Source organism: Drosophila albomicans, unplaced genomic scaffold (genome assembly GCF_009650485.2).
Source record: "Drosophila albomicans strain 15112-1751.03 unplaced genomic scaffold, ASM965048v2 utg000078l_pilon, whole genome shotgun sequence".
NCBI lineage: Eukaryota > Metazoa > Arthropoda > Insecta > Diptera > Drosophilidae > Drosophila > Drosophila albomicans.
The window spans coordinates 4,611-20,808 of NW_026263501.1; the positions used below are offsets into that span (position 1 = coordinate 4,611).

Here is a 16,198-nt window from a genome sequence, read left to right on the forward strand (position 1 = left end):
GGCGTTGGGATGTAGATGTTATCTTGTGGGGCCAGCGTTTCTTGCTGTATTGGCATAGCTAACATTTGGGTCGGATTCTGCTTGCGTAGGGGGTCGATCTTGCTGAGGTGTGATTCTGCGGCTGGTAACGTGAGGCTGGTTGCCTGCCTGGGGGCAAAAACACTTTCGCTCTCTTGTAAGCTGGACAGCCTTTGTATGAGGCCGCATGATGGGCCCTTGCAGTAAGGCAGAAAGCCGGTTCACTGGCGTTTTTTGCATTTCAGCGTGGAGTGCTCGCTCCAACTTGACGCAACGATGGTCGAGGTGCAGTATCTTTTGGGTATGCCCGAAGGCCTGGCAGCGGTAGCATTGGGACATCGTTGAATTTGAGCGGTTCAACCGTGACCATGTGCTGCATATCCGTTTGATCTGGTATACTCCTTATTGTTTTTTGGCCGGCTCCAGACTTACGAAGAAGAGGTTTAGAGGCTTCTTTGTACCCCTTTATTGGGATTGTGGAATCCCTGACCTGTGCCCGTGCGGCCGAAGTCCTCTTTGATGTCTGAAAATACATCGAGTGGTGGAGGGCCTTTGATGACCACTCCGGTAGGCGCGTTCATCTCGGGGTTGAAAGGTGTGGAATCTATTTTTACTATCGCTCAAGAAAGTCTTTAGTTTGGTAAAGGCATCCTAGTTTGGGAGGTCATGACTCGAATGAAGTTATTCTGGCTGGCTTTGTATATGACCTCTACATCTTTGCCTAAGGCGCCAGAGATGGCATTTTGATAGGTCCTTGATGCTGGTTACATCCGGGATGAAGATTGGCGTGGCTTGATCTCCTTGGGTGCTTTTCCTCTTGGTCATGCTTTTTGGATGTCTTAGGGAGCAGCTGGTTACTCTTCGTAATCATCACTAGAATCTGTTTCATCATCGTCCTCAGATAGGATTCCGAATGAGTTATTTTTAAGTCTGCTTATTATGCAGCTCTGGCTGCCTCGCTGGTGCTGGCTTGTCCTCCTTATCGGCTTTTTTTGGCATTCTTGGCGCTTATTTCTCCAGGCTCGGAGTCGCTGGAGTCACTATTTTTATATTTGATGTTGCACCTTCTTTTCTAGGCGGCATTGGGCTTGCCATATCATGGTAATATATGACGCGAATTCGAATTTTGAAGGAGTTCGAAATTCGGCAAAGCGTTGATGTTTTGCTATTTCAATGGTTCATGTCTTGGTGATGTTTGCGACATGCTAAACGCTGACACCGACACAGCGTTGTGTCCTTGCTATATCGATGGTTCGTGACTTGGATAGCGTTGATGTTTTGCTATTTCGATGTCGTTCGTCTTGAGTGATGTTCGCGACTTTGCTAAAAAGCTGATACCGAGCTTTAAGCTTTAGAGTCTTATAAGCTATGGAACTATTTACAGCGGCTCACGACTTGGGTAAAGTTCGAACAGCTGTGATCAAGCTTTAAAGCTCGATAGCTTCAAAAGCTTGGAAATGATTCCCAGCACGTGGTTATTTTTGCAATTGGAGAAACTCGATTTTTTTCACAATATTAAGAGTGTCCTGTCACTAAATTATTCGTCACTTTGTTGCATTTATGATCCACTACAGGGAAAAATCTAAATTCGTTCTCTGGTCGGAATGTTTTTATAGGTTTCTATGGTCTCACACGGAGCACACACAGTCTGTTCATTTCGAAAGTTCGATCGCACTAAAAACCTATACATGGTGGGCAGTGTGTGCTCATCACGTATTTTGTGAATAATGAAAAATCCTCTAGGACACTATTGTGGACGGAGTTTTTACTAATATAATATTGTCTACACGTAAATGCAGAATTAGATAAAATTATCAATTTGTCATCAAAATAAAATAATTTTTTATTCAATTAATTGAATTTAAATTATAAATATGCATGTGTGATATAATATATTTAGTAAGTTGAAATAAAATGATATTTTTGAACGATTATATGCATATATATATTTTATATATAAGTATATATATTTATATAAACAATTGTGAATTATAACTAGCGAACGTGAATGCTATCTAATTATGGCCACATTCGTATAGTACATGTCAAGTATAACATATATATATATACAATTATTGAATATTATCGTTTGTTATTCAAAAATATTTGTGAGTTGTCATGTATTTTACATATTTGAAGATTTATGTAATTATATTTTAAATATATTTACATAATGAAATGAACATTATTCTGGTTGATCCTGCCAGTAGTTATATGCTTGTCTCAAAGATTAAGCCATGCATGTCTAAGTACACACGAATTAATAGTGAAACCGCAAAAGGCTCATTATATCAGTTATGGTTCCTTAGATCGTTAACAGTTACTTGGATAACTGTGGTAATTCTAGAGCTAATACATGCAATTAAAACACGGACCTTCTGGAACGTGTGCTTTTATTAGGCTAAAACCAAGCGATCGCAAGATCGTTACACTGGTTGAACTCTAGATAACATGCAGATCGTATGGTCTCGTACCGACGACAGATCTTTCAAATGTCTGCCCTATCAACTTTTGATGGTAGTATCTAGGACTACCATGGTTGCAACGGGTAACGGGGAATCAGGGTTCGATTCCGGAGAGGGAGCCTGAGAAACGGCTACCACATCTAAGGAAGGCAGCAGGCGCGTAAATTACCCACTCCCAGCTCGGGGAGGTAGTGACGAAAAATAACAATACAGGACTCATATCCGAGGCCCTGTAATTGGAATGAGTACACTTTAAATCCTTTAACAAGGACCTATTGGAGGGCAAGTCTGGTGCCAGCAGCCGCGGTAATTCCAGCTCCAATAGCGTATATTAAAGTTGTTGCGGTTAAAACGTTCGTAGTTGAACTTGTGCTTCATACGGGTAGTGCAACTTACAATTGTAGTTAGTACTATACCTTTATGTATGTAAGCGTATTACCGGTGGAGTTCTTATATATAATTAGGTACTTGTACTTTTTTATATGTTCCTCCTATTTAAAAACCTGCATTAGTGCTCTTCATCGAGTGTTATTGTGGGCCGGTACAATTACTTTGAACAAATTAGAGTGCTTAAAGCAGGCTTCAAATGCCTGAATATTCTGTGCATGGGATAATGAAATAAGACCTCTGTTCTGCTTTCATTGGTTTTCAGATCAAGAGGTAATGATTAATAGAAGCAGTTTTGGGGCATTAGTATTACGACGCGAGAGGTGAAATTCTTGGACCGTCGTAAGACTAACTTAAGCGAAAGCATTTGCCAAAGATGTTTTCATTAATCAAGAACGAAAGTTAGAGGTTCGAAGGCGATCAGATACCGCCCTAGTTCTAACCATAAACGATGCCAGCTAGCAATTGGGTGTAGCTACTTTTATGGCTCTCTCAGTCGCTTCCGGGAAACCAAAGCTTTTGGGCTCCGGGGGAAGTATGGTTGCAAAGCTGAAACTTAAAGGAATTGACGGAAGGGCACCACCAGGAGTGGAGCCTGCGGCTTAATTTGACTCAACACGGGAAAACTTACCAGGTCCGAACATAAGTGTGTAAGACAGATTGATAGCTCTTTCTCGAATCTATGGGTGGTGGTGCATGGCCGTTCTTAGTTCGTGGAGTGATTTGTCTGGTTAATTCCGATAACGAACGAGACTCAAATATATTAAATAGATATCTTCAGGATTATGGTGTTGAAGCTTATATAGCCTTCATTCATGGTGGCAGTAAAATGTTTATTGTGTTTGAATGTGTTTATATAAGTGGAGCCGTACCTGTTGGTTTGTCCCATTATAAGGACACTAGCTTCTTAAATGGACAAATTGCGTCTAGCAATAATGAGATTGAGCAATAACAGGTCTGTGATGCCCTTAGATGTCCTGGGCTGCACGCGCGCTACAATGAAAGTATCAACGTGTATTTCCTAGACCGAGAGGTCCGGGTAAACCGCTGAACCACTTTCATGCTTGGGATTGTGAACTGAAACTGTTCACATGAACTTGGAATTCCCAGTAAGTGTGAGTCATTAACTCGCATTGATTACGTCCCTGCCCTTTGTGCACACCGCCCGTCGCTACTACCGATTGAATTATTTAGTGAGGTCTCCGGACGTGATCACTGTGACGCCTTGTGTGTTGCGGTTGTTTCGCAAAAGTTGACCGAACTTGATTATTTAGAGGAAGTAAAAGTCGTAACAAGGTTTCCGTAGGTGAACCTGCGGAAGGATCATTATTGTTTTAATGCATCTAACCGTTAATAAATTAAATTTGTTTTTCTCTTTTAGGGAATTGCAATATTTAATAAATTATGTAACTAATAAATATAAATATTTTATTCAATCATATGAGATACAATTATGCAACATATAATAATTTAAATTAGCTAAAAACCGTTTGTCATGTATTATTATTATTATATACTGTATTAAGAGTGTTTTATGTGTTTTGGATAAAATAAAAAACTGCGTGTATATGTACCATAATATACATGCGTTGCAAAATGTATTGTGCATATTCCAGTGCGCATACATTGGTTCGCAACACCTAAAGAAAAACAATGTTGTACCTGTTTGCAGGTTAACGCTTTACATATGTTGATCATAATAAATAAATTTAGCTAAAATATACTTGTCATATATCTTATTATTATCGATTATGTAAAACTAAGACATTTCGCAACATTTATTTAGGTATAAAAAAAAAATTTTATTGAAGGAATTGATATATGCCAGTAAAATGGTGTATTTTTAATTTCTTTCAATAAAAATATTCTTGACGTAATGAAATAAAAAAAAAATTGTATCACTCTAAGCGGTGGATCACTCGGCTCATGGGTCGATGAAGAACGCAGCAAACTGTGCGTCATCGTGTGAACTGCAGGACACATGAACATCGACATTTTGAACGCATATCGCAGTCCATGCTGTTATGTACTTTAATTAATTTTTTAGTGCTGCTTGGACTACATATGGTTGAGGGTTGTAAGACTATGCTAAATAAGTTGTTTAAAATTTTTCGGAATTTTAAGCACATTGTATATTATTGGATAATATAAGTGTGAATCTAAAAAGTTCTCGCTTAAGATATTCATAATATGAATTAATAAATGAAAAATACTAAAACTCTGTTGCATGAGAAATTTGAAGAATTATATGTTCTTTATTCATTTCAAATAATATTGAGGAATGTCTAGCATAAAAATATATTATTTTATAAACTAGAATTGCCTCTTATTAACGAATATGGTATAAAGAATAATTTTGTGAATATTATGGACCTTCAAGAAAAAAATAGTATATTTCAAAATAGGCAGAGAATTGTCTATAAGTGTAATTAAACAACCTCAACTCATATGGGACTACCCCCTGAATTTAAGCATATTAATTAGGGGAGGAAAAGAAACTAACAAGGATTTCTTAGTAGCGGCGAGCGAAAAGAAATCAGTTCAGCACTAAGTCACTTTGTCTATATGGCAAATGTGAGATGCAGTGTATGGAACGTCAATATTCTAGTATGAGAAATTAACGATTTAAGTCCTTCTTAAATGAGGCCATTTACCCATAGAGGGTGCCAGGCCCGTATAACGTTAATGATTATTAGATGATGTTTCCAAAGAGTCGTGTTGCTTGATAGTGCAGCACTAAGTGGGGTGGTAAACTCCATCTAAAACTAAATATAACCATGAGACCGATAGTAAACAAGTACCGTGAGGGAAAGTTGAAAAGAACTCTGAATAGAGAGTTAAATAGTACGTGAAACTGCTTAGAGGTTAAGCCCGATGAACCTGAATATCCGTTATGGAAAATTCATCATTAGAATTGTAATATTTAATCAATATTATAACGATAGTGTGCATTTTTTCCATATAAGGACATTGTAATCTATTAGCATGTATGGAATTTATCAAACAATTTTGATAAGAGTTTATTTAAATTAGAGTGCTTGCATTTTAACATAAAATAAATTTCAAAAATTTGATAAAGTGCTGATAGATTATATGAGTACAGTGCGTTAATTTTTCGGAATTATATAATGGCATGATTATCATTGATTTTTATGTTTATTATAAGCACTTGTATGATTAACAATGCGAAAGATTCAGGATACCTTCGGGACCCGTCTTGAAACACGGACCAAGGAGTCTAACATATGTGCAAGTTATTGGGATATAAACCTAATAGCGTAATTAACTTGACTATTATTGGGATTAGTTTTTTAACTATTTATAGTTGATTAACGCAATCCCGGGGCGTTCTATATAGTTATGTATAATAATATTTATATTATTTATGCCTCTAACTGGAACGTACCTTGAGCATATATGCTGTGACCCGAAAGATGGTGAACTATACTTGATCAGGTTGAAGTCAGGGGAAACCCTGATGGAAGACCGAAACAGTTCTGACGTGCAAATCGATTGTCAGAATTGAGTATAGGGGCGAAAGACCAATCGAACCATCTAGTAGCTGGTTCCTTCCGAAGTTTCCCTCAGGATAGCTGGTGCATTTAACTGTTGTATAAAATAATCTTATCTGGTAAAGCGAATGATTAGAGGCCTTAGGGTCGAAACGATCTTAACCTATTCTCAAACTTTAAATGGGTAAGAACCTTAACTTTCTTGATATGAAGTTTAAGGTTATGATATAATGTGCCCAGTGGGCCACTTTTGGTAAGCAGAACTGGCGCTGTGGGATGAACCAAACGTAATGTTACGGTGCCCAAATTAACAACTCATTCAGAAACCATGAAAGGCGTTGGTTGCTTAAAACAGCAGGACGGTGATCATGGAAGTCGAAATCCGCTAAGGAGTGTGTAACAACTCACCTGCCGAAGCAACTAGCCCTTAAAATGGATGCGCGCTTAAGTTGTATACCTATACATTACCGCTAAAGTAGATGATTTATATTACTTGTAATATAAATTTTGAAACTTTAGTGAGTAGGAAGGTACAATGGTGTGCTTAGAAGTGTTTGGCGTAAGCCTGCATGGAGCCGTCATTGGTACAGATCTTGGTGGTAGTAGCAAATAATCGAATGAGACCTTGGAGGACTGAAGTGGAGAAGGGTTTCGTGTGAACAGTGGTTGATCACGAGTTAGTCGGTCCTAAGTTCAAGGCGAAAGCCGAAAATTTTCAAGTAAAAAAAAGTAACTAAAATTTATATTTTGTCATAATTAAAAAACTTGAATAATTTTGAACGAAAGGGAATACGGTTCCAATTCCGTAACCTGTTGAGTATCCGTTTGTTATTAAATATGGGCCTCGTGCTCATCCTGGCAACAGGAACGACCATAAAGAAGCCGTCGAGAGATATCGGAAGAGTTTTCTTTTCTGTTTTATAGCCGTACTACCATGGAAGTCTTTCGCAGAGAGATATGGTAGATGGGCTAGAAGAGCATGACATATACTGTTGTGTCGATATTTTCTCCTCGGACCTTGAAAATTTATGGTGGGGACACGCAAACTTCTCAACAGGCCGTACCAATATCCGCAGCTGGTCTCCAAGGTGAAGAGTCTCTAGTCGATAGAATAATGTAGGTAAGGAAGTCGGCAAATTAGATCCGTAACTTCGGGATAAGGATTGGCTCTGAAGATTGAGATAGTCGGGCTTGATTGGGAAAACAATAACATGGTTTATGTGCTCGTTCTGGGTAAATAGAGTTTCTATCATTTATGGTAGTTTCTTGTTCCCCGGATAGTTTAGTTACGTAGCCAATTGTGGAACTTTCTTGCTAAAATTTTAAGAATACTAGTTGGGCAACCAGCTAGTTCTTTTAAATTATAACGATTATCAATTAACAATCAATTCAGAACTGGCACGGACTTGGGGAATCCGACTGTCTAATTAAAACAAAGCATTGTGATGGCCCTAGCGGGTGTTGACACAATGTGATTTCTGCCCAGTGCTCTGAATGTCAAAGTGAAGAAATTCAAGTAAGCGCGGGTCAACGGCGGGAGTAACTATGACTCTCTTTAGGTAGCCTCTGTCTTCTTCTCGTCATAATTAGTGACGCGCAATGTCATAATCGATTAACGAGCAGTCAAGAAGCTAGGCTACCTCTCAGCGTCTGGTCAAACGAAGGCTTCCGGATAATTAGACGGGGAAGACAGACCCGTTTGAGCTAAGGGCAGTGGTAAGCCAACATAAGAGGTTATGAACAAGGAGAAGTATGACACAAGAGCCTTTCCTCTTAGTATCGCACCGTGCCCCAAATGGGACACTTACTCTTGAGGGGGTATGGTCCTTACGTCTACTTGACCTGCAAATGCATCAAGTGCCATGACTTCTTCTCCCGGACCGGACGGAATATCTCCAAGAACTGCCAGGAGTATTCCCAGTGGTGTTATGCTTCGCATAATGAACCTTATTCTCTGGTGCGGCAAACTACCCACACTCTTCCGAATGGCTCGAACCGTTTTTTCATCCCGAAGACGGTAAGAGCATCCCGACCAGAAGACTTCCGTCCGATATCGGTGCCTTCTGTCATAGTTAGACAACTCAATGCCATCTCACAGGGAGCTCAGGCATCTCGATTGGCCTCATCAGTCGATTGGGATCCGCGTCAGCGGGGTTTCTTCCTACTGACGGTTGCGCCGATAACGCGACAATAGTTGACTTAATCCTGAGGGACCACCATAGACGTCATGCGTCGTGTTATATATCGCGACACTTGATGTCAGCAAAGCGTTTGACTCTGTGTCTCACACGCAGCGGTAATTGACACCCTATCCGCGTATGGTGCACCAACGGGTTTTGTTGACTACGTACGTAGCTTGTACTTGGGAGGTGGCACTAGTCTCAATGGTAAAGGCTGGAGATCAGAGGAATTCGTCCCTGCTAGAGGTGTGAAGCAGGGTGACCCTTTGTCTCCACATATGTTCAACTTGGTCATCGACCGTTGCTCAGGTCTCTACCGGACGAGATTGGTGTCAGTGTCGGAAATGCCAAAACAAACGCTGCAGCGTTCGCAGACGATCTGGTGTTGTTTGCTTCTACACCGAAGGGCCTTCAGGCATTATTGGATACCACGGTCTCCTTTTTGGCGTCCGTTGGGCTGACCCCTAAACGCTAATAAGTGTTTTACTGTTAGTGTCAAGGGCAACCGAAGCAGAAGTGTACTGTGATCGAATCACGGAGCTTCTGTGTAGGTTCGCGCACGTGTCCAAGCTTGAAGCGTTCGGAGGAGTGGAGGTATCTCGGCATTCAGTTCACTGCGGACGGGAGGGCCCGCGCTACAATCCGACTGAGGACATTGGTCCCAGATTGGATATCATATCGCGGTCCCCCCTGAAGCCACAGCAGAAGTTATTCGCCCTCAGAACTGTCCTCATTCCACAGCTATATCACAAGCTAACCCTTGGTAGTGTGGCAATAGGCGTTTTTGAGAAAGTGTGACAGACTGGTACGGTCGGTCGTAAGGAAATGGTTAGATCTTCCTATGGATGTGTCAGTAGCATTCTTCCATGCCCCCCACACAAGTGGGGGTCTCGGTGTTCCCTCAGTTCGAAGGACAGCTCCAATGCTGCGCATACAGAGGCTAACGAACATAAAATGGGCCCCACCTCGAGCAATCCGAGACGGCCAGTTCGTTCCTTAGTGCGGAAATTCGGAGGGCCCGAGATAGGTGCAAGGCATCGGGAGACGCGGCTCTGGATACACGCCTTTTGATCGATTCGTACTGGGCGGATAGGTTGCACTCCTCTGTTGATGGTAGCGGTCTCCGTGAAGCAGGGCGTTATGCTCCGCAACACGGGTGGGTTGTCGCACCCACGCGTTTGTTAACTGGAAAAGCTTATTTGAATGGGATCAAACTGCGGATAAATGCCCTACCCACGCGGTCTCGTACCACGAGGGGAAGGCACGAATTGGAGAGGCAGTGTCGTGCAGGATGTGATGCTCCCGAATCACTAAACCACATTCTGCAGAAGTGTCATCGTACGCATGGGAGGCGGGTGGCTAGACACAACAGTGTAGCTAATTATCTCAAGCGCGGGACTTGAGACGAGAGGCTACTCTGTCATTGCTGAACCAAGTCTGCAGGGAGAGAACAGGATATATATAAGCCGGACCTGGTGGGTTTCCGACCAGATCACACTATAGTGATCGACGCTCAGGTTGTGACTGACGGACTTGATCTTGACCAAGCTCATCAGAGTAAGGTTGAGATCTACGACAGACAGGACGTACGAACGGCTCTGGTTCGGGATTATCGGGCACATGAGGACATTAAAATCGTTTCTGCTACGCTAAACTGGAGGGGCATCTGGAGCTATCGGTCGGTAAAACGACTGAGAGCACTGGGAGTCCTTAACGCTGGTGATAGCAATATTATCAGTACCAGGGTGGTAGATGGCGGAGTCTGCGGCTTTAAGACGTTCATGTTCCATACTGGATATCGCCAAGGAGTGGGTTAGCACCGAGGTTTACTTTCCTCATTGAAAGTCAACTACACTGGCCAACATCTATTGTGTACAAAGTAAAGGGAAAACAGTCATATGACGTGCCATTCATATATGGCATTGTTGTGTGGGCAAATTCATTTCCTACAAAAAAAAATACAAATGCCTCGTCATCTAATTAGTGACGCGCATGAATGGATTAACGAGATTCCTACTGTCCCTATCTACTATCTAGCGAAACCACAGCCAAGGGAACGGGCTTGGAATAATTAGCGGGGAAAGAAGACCCTTTTGAGCTTGACTCTAATCTGGCAGTGTAAGGAGACATAAGAGGTGTAGAATAAGTGGGAGATATTAAATTTCGGTTTAGTATCGACAATGAAATACCACTACTCTTATTGTTTCCTTACTTACTTGATTAAATGGAACGTGTATCATTTCCTAGCCATTATACGGATATATTTATTATATCTTATGGTATTGGGTTTTGATGCAAGCTTCTTGATCAAAGTATCACGAGTTTGTTATATAATCGCAAACAAATTCATTAATGAGAGAGTGCATTTATGTGTTCTTAAATTAAAAATTTGGTATAACTCCAATTACTCAGGTATGATCCAATTCAAGGACATTGCCAGGTAGGGAGTTTGACTGGGGGGCGGTACATCTCTCTCAAATAATAACGGAGGTGTCCCAAGGCCAGCTCAGTGCGGACAGAAACCACACATAGAGCAAAAGGGCAAATGCTGACTTGATCTCGGTGTTCAGTACACACAGGGACAGCAAAAGCTCGGCCTATCGATCCTTTTGGTTTAAAGAGTTTTTTAACAAGAGGTGTCAGAAAAGTTACCATAGGGATAACTGGCTTGTGGCGGCCAAGCGTTCATAGCGACGTCGCTTTTTGATCCTTCGATGTCGGCTCTTCCTATCATTGTGAAGCAAAATTCACCAAGCGTTGGATTGTTCACCCATGCAAGGGAACGTGAGCTGGGTTTAGACCGTCGTGAGACAGGTTAGTTTTACCCTACTAATGACAAAACGTTGTTGCGACAGCATTCCTGCGTAGTACGAGAGGAACCGCAGGTACGGACCAATGGCACAATACTTGTTCGAGCGAACAGTGGTATGACGCTACGTCCGTTGGATTATGCCTGAACGCCTCTAAGGTCGTATCCGTGCTGGACTGCAATGATAAATAAGGGGCAATTTGCATTGTATGGCTTCTAAACCATTAAAAGTTTATTATTCATTTAATAGACGACGATGGATGTGATGCCAATGTTACATATAACATAGTAAATTGGGAGGATCTTCGATCACCTGGTGCCGCGCTAGTTATATATTAAAACATTATTTAATACAATGACAAAGCCTTGAATCAATTGTAAACGACTTTTATAACAGGCAAGGTGTTGTAAGTGGTTGAGCAGCTGCCATACTGCGATCCACTGAAGCTTATCCTTTGCTTGACGATTCGATAAAATATATATGTTTAAGGCATATATAAAAAATATTATATATATATTTATATATATAAATATGCAAAATTGTATGCATAATTATTAATTATGTGTTATACAATTACGCATATAAGAAGAAAATTTATATAATATATAAATATATATATATATATATAAATAAATAATATATCTATGTGTACAAAATATACTTGTGTATTTTAAATATGCATTTATTTAGTATGCGTTAGTTATATATATTTATTTGGTAGCAAAAGGAACGCCATTATATTAGTGGCGAAAATTAATAATATGCATAGTAAGTATATCTATGTATACAAAATACTTGCATATTTTATATATGCATTTATTTATTATGCGTTGGTTATATATATTTATTTGGTAGCAAAAGGAACGCCATTATATTAGTGGCGAAAATTAAGAATATGCATAGTATATCTATGTGTACAAAATACTTGCGTATTTTATATATGCATTTATTTATAATGCGTTGGTTATATATATTTATTTGGTAGCAAAAGGAACGTCATCATATTAGTGGCGAAAATTAAGAATATGCAAAGGTATAACTATGTGTACAAAATACTTGCGTATTTTAAATATGCATTTATTTAGTATGCGTTAGTTATTTATATTTATTTGGTAGCAAAAGGAACGCCATTATATTAGTGGCGAAAATTAAATAATATGCATAGTAAGTATATCTAGTATACAAAATACTTGCATATATTTTATATATGCATTTATTTATTATGCGTTGGTATATATATATTTATTTGGTAGCAAAAGGAACGCCATTATATTAGTGGCGAAAATAAGAATATATGCATAGTATATCTATGTGTACAAAATACTTGCGTATTTTATATATGCATTTATTTATAATGCGTGCGTTTATATATATTTATTTGGTAGCAAAAGGAACGTCATCATATTAGTGGCGAAAATTAAGAATATGCAAAGGTATAATATGTGTACAAAATACTTGCGTATTTTAAATATGCATTTATTTAGTATGCGTTAGTTGTATATATTTATTTGGTAGCAAAAGGAACGCCATTATATTAGTGGCGAAAATTAAGAATATGCATAGTATATCTATGTATACAAAATACTTGCATATATTTATATATGCATTTATTTATTATGCGTTGGTTATATATATTTATTTGGTAGCAAAAGGAACGCCATTATATTAGTGGCGAAAATCAAGAATATGCATAGTATATCTATGTGTACAAAATACTTGCGTATTTTATATATGCATTTATTTATTATGCGTTGGTTATATATATTTATTTGGTAGCAAAAGGAACGCCATTATATTAGTGGCGAAAATTAAGAATATGCATAGTATATCTATGTGTACAAAATACTTGTATATTTTAAATATGCATTTATTTAGTAAGCGTTAGTTATATGTATATATTTATTTGGTAGCCAGAAGGACGCCATCATATTAGTGGCGAAAATTAAAAATATGCATGGTATATCTATGTGTACAAAATACTTGTGTATTTTAAATATACATTTATTGGTACGCAATTACATGAATTTGGTAGCCAGAAGGACGCCATCATATTAGTGGCGAAAATTAAAAATATGCATGCATATATATAAAAATATATATATATACATTTATGTATGTATCTATATGAACAGAATACTTGCGTATTTTAAGTATGCATTTATTTCATCACAATTATGTGTTTGGTAGCAAAAGAACGCCATCATATTAGTGGCACAAATTAAGACATGAGATATGAGTTCAACTTTGACAAAAAATTTCAACATATGAAAATTGAAGAAAAAACTTTTTAAATAGCATTTTATACTGTTTATTAATATAATGAGATAAGATTTTGAATTTAACTTGAGAAAAAGATTTTTTGGACTTGGTGAATTTTTTATGAAACTGCAGCCATATGATATGAGGTTCTACCGAGAGATGAGTTCAACTTTGACAAAAAATTTCAACATATGAAAATTGAAGAAAAAACTTTTTAAATATCATTTTATACAGTTTATTAATAAAATGAGATACAATTTTGAATTTAACTTGAGAAAAAAATTTTTTGGACTTTGGTGAATTTTTTATTGAATTGCAGCCATATGATATGAGGTTCTACCGAGAGATGAGTTCAACTATGACAAAAAATTTCAACATATGAAAATTGAAGAAAAAACTTTTTAAATATCATTTTATACAGTTTATTAATATAATGAGATAAGATTTTGAATTTAACTTGAGAAAAAGATTTTTTTGACTTGGTGAATTTTTTATTGAACTGCAGCCATATGATATGAGGTTCTACCGAGAGATGAGTTCAACTTTGACAAAAAATTTCAACATATGAAAATTGAAGAAAAACCTTTTTAATTATCATTTTAAACAGTTTATTAATATAATGAGATAAGATTTTGAATTTAACTTGAGAAAAAGATTTTTTGGACTTGGTGAATTTTTTATTGAACTTCAGCCATATGATATGAGGTTCTACCGAGATATGAGTTCAACATTGACAAAAAATTTTCAACATATGAAAATTGAAGAAAAAACTTTTTAAATATCATTTTATACAGTTTATTAATATAATGAGATACGATTTTGAATTTAACTTGAGAAAAAAATTTTTTGGACTTGGTGAATTTTTTATTGAACTGCAGCCATATGATATGAGGTTCTACCGAGAGATGAGTTCAACTTTGACAAAAAAATTTCAACATATGAAAATTGAAGAAAAAACTTTTTATATATCATTTTATACAGTTTATTAATATAATGAGATAAGATTTTGAATTTAACTTGAGAAAAAATTTTTTTTTTGGACTTGGTGAATTTTTTATTGAACTTCAGCCATATGATATGAGTTCTACCGAGATATGAGTTCAACTTTGACAAAAAATTTCAACATATGAAAATTGAAGAAAAAAAACTTTTTAAATATCATTTTATACAGTTTATTAATATAATGAGATAGATTTTGAATTTAACTTGAGAAAAAAATTTTTTTGGACTTGGTGAATTTTTTATTGAACTGCAGCCATATGATATGAGGTTCTACCGAGATATGAGTTCAACTTTGACAAAAAAATTTCAACATATGAAAATTGAAGAAAAAACTTTTTATATATCATTTTATACATACAGTTTTTTAATAAAATGAGATAAGATTTTGAATTTAACTTGAGAATTTAAATTTTTTGGACTTGGAATTTTTTGGACTTGGTAAATTTTTATTGAACTTCAGCCATATGATATGAGGTTCTACCGAATATGAGTTCAACTTTGACAAAAAATATTTCGGGCAACATATGAAAATTGAAGAAAAAACTTCACAAGTGATAGCATTTTATACTATGTATATTAATGTAATGAGATAAAGATATTTAATTTAACTTGAGAAAAAAATTTTTTGAACTTGGTGATTTTTTATTGAACTGCAGCCATATGATATGAGGTTCTACCGAGATATTAGTTCAACATTTGACAATACATTTCATACATATAAAATTTGTAAAAAACTTTGTTATATATCATTTATATACAGTTTTTTGATGTCGAGCAGATTTTGAATTTAATTGAGAAAAAAATTTCACAAGTGAAATATATATTGAACTATGTATATGGAGTGAGTCTCTGCCGGCATATGAGTCATATATAAATAATATATGTTAAACAATAATCATATAGAAGGCAATATATTTAAAAGTTAAAAATAATGAAGTTTTACTGTTGTATTATTAAAATTAGTGCAACATAAAGATACATTAGGTGGTATACCTTAGTAAAATGAGAGGGTTGTAGAAAACGTGTCACAAAACCTATATAGGGGTGGTGAGGTCGGGCAGGCATGTCATATGAGAAAAATTTCACAAGTGAAATATATATGACTATGTATATGGAGTGTAATGCCGGCATAAGTCATATATAAATAATATATGAAAATAATCATATAGAAGGCAATATGATTAAAAAAGTCAAAAAAATAATGAAGTTTTACTGTTGCATTATTAAATTAGTGCAACATAAAGATACATTAGGTGGTATACCTTAGTAAAATGAGCTGGTTGTAGAAAACGTGTCACAAAACCTATATAGGGGTGGTGATGTCGAGCAGGCATGTCATATGAGAAAAATTTCACAAGTGAAATATATATGACTATGTATATGGAGTGAGTCTTGCCGGCATAAGTCATATATAAATAATATATGAAAATAATCATATAGAAGGCAATATGATTAAAAAAGTTAAAAATAATGAAGTTTTACTGTTGTATTATTAAATTAGTGCAACAAAAAGATACGTTAGATGGGTATACTAAATAAAATAAGAGCATTGTAGAAAACGTGTC

At 36.9% G+C, this 16,198-nt stretch overlaps 2 non-coding genes and 1 pseudogene across 2 annotated transcripts; all 3 read left to right on the forward strand.

Annotated features, from left to right (window-relative positions):
* The first annotated feature begins 2,205 nt into the window (after positions 1-2,205).
* On the forward strand, positions 2,206-4,199 carry LOC117577518 (small subunit ribosomal RNA). Its single transcript, XR_004573269.1, has one exon. It is a non-coding gene; the product is annotated as a small subunit ribosomal RNA (ribosomal RNA).
* Positions 4,200-4,769: 570 nt separating this feature from the next.
* Positions 4,770-4,948, forward strand: LOC117577503 (5.8S ribosomal RNA). The gene has a single exon (XR_004573261.1). It is a non-coding gene; the product is annotated as a 5.8S ribosomal RNA (ribosomal RNA).
* Positions 4,949-5,304: 356 nt separating this feature from the next.
* On the forward strand, positions 5,305-11,842 carry LOC117577484 (large subunit ribosomal RNA; annotated as a pseudogene).
* The last annotated feature ends 4,356 nt before the right edge of the window (positions 11,843-16,198 follow it).